Source organism: Solanum dulcamara, chromosome 6 (genome assembly GCF_947179165.1).
Source record: "Solanum dulcamara chromosome 6, daSolDulc1.2, whole genome shotgun sequence".
Classification (NCBI taxonomy): Eukaryota; Viridiplantae; Streptophyta; class Magnoliopsida; order Solanales; family Solanaceae; genus Solanum; species Solanum dulcamara.
This window is the reverse complement of record NC_077242.1, coordinates 30,355,775-30,357,109: the sequence shown is the minus strand read 5'-3', so window position 1 is coordinate 30,357,109 and position 1,335 is coordinate 30,355,775. Positions and strand designations below refer to the sequence as shown.

General features: G+C 40.1%; 1 pseudogene; it reads left to right on the top strand.

Moving 5' to 3' along the window:
* The first annotated feature begins 467 nt into the window (after positions 1-467).
* On the top strand, positions 468-589 carry LOC129893703 (5S ribosomal RNA; annotated as a pseudogene).
* Positions 590-1,335: the final 746 nt, after the last annotated feature.

Sequence of the window (1,335 nt, the reverse complement as noted above, 5' to 3'; positions counted from 1 at the left end):
GACTAGTATTATGACGAAGCATGAAACATAGATCATTAAAGTATAAGTGCTCCCGAGTGGAGAATTTGAACCAATTATGAGCACAAGCTAATTACTTATCGGGATAAATAGAATGTGGCTTTGAATACACTTTTACATTAAGGATATTACTTGAGTACCAGTGTTCAATACTGGAGTTGGTACTGTAAATTGAGGATTCTAAGCACCTCATGATTGTATTAAGGTTTCTTACATGGGTCACCCAAAGTATAGGGGATGTAAAGAAAGATATGGAAATAACGTAGTATACTAAATAGGTTAGAAAGAACTCCTATGAATTTGGAATGTTAGAAATAAATAGACAATGACATGGATACACCCTAAAGGGGGGAAGTGGACAAGAGAAATACAAGCATAAGAGAAAATCAACTGATGCTATCATGTGTACATGGGAATTCTTAAACTTCAAATGAGACCCCACAAAGGATGGATGTGATCATACCAGCACTAACGCACCGGATCCCATCAGAACTCTAAAGTTAAGCGTGCTTGGGCGAGAGTAGTACTAGGATGGGTGACCCCTTGAAAAACGAAAGAGGAAATGAAACACAAGTATCCGTACCTATTCCCTACGTCTACAGGTAATCCTAACCTTTGAAACTTTGATATTGATGGCTCAATAAGGGTATATGTTATGGCAACGGGATAGAGGAACTCTCCATAAAGTCATTATAAGATCTGGAGGAAGGTTTTGGTTCACATTCAAGGACGAATGTTCTAAAGGGGGGAAGAATGTTACACCCTGTACTTTGGTACCTTGGAACGCTTATTAATCTTCTTAAGTTTTAGGGAAGGCTCATAAGTTTCTTAGAAGTCGTCATGTGAGTAGGATATTCTATAATACTATCAAACAACTCTAACGAGGGGAGAATAAGATACCCCAATAATAGGGAAGATTAGAAATAAGGTTATAAAAATTTGAAAGGAGTTGGAGGCTGAGAAATGAGTCATAGGACTCGATTGACTCGCGTAAGCTACCAACTAGGAGGTCTTACGTACTTAAGCTACTCGAGTGCATGTTGAGATTAAGTAGAAAGGAATACATAGTCTCTTAAAGTGTGATGAGATTACGAACCCACGGAAGAGAAATAAGGAAACGACGCACCTACTTGAAGCAAGTAGGTGACTCACCTACTTGACACATGGAAGCACGTGATAGGTACATATGGTAGCACATGAAAGTGACATGGAGGAGCAGGTGACACACCTTGGAGTGGCCCCCATGCTGCCATGTGGTAGTGTATAATTGGCTATATGGTGTGAGGTCGCGTCCTAGGGGGATGCCACATGTTACCC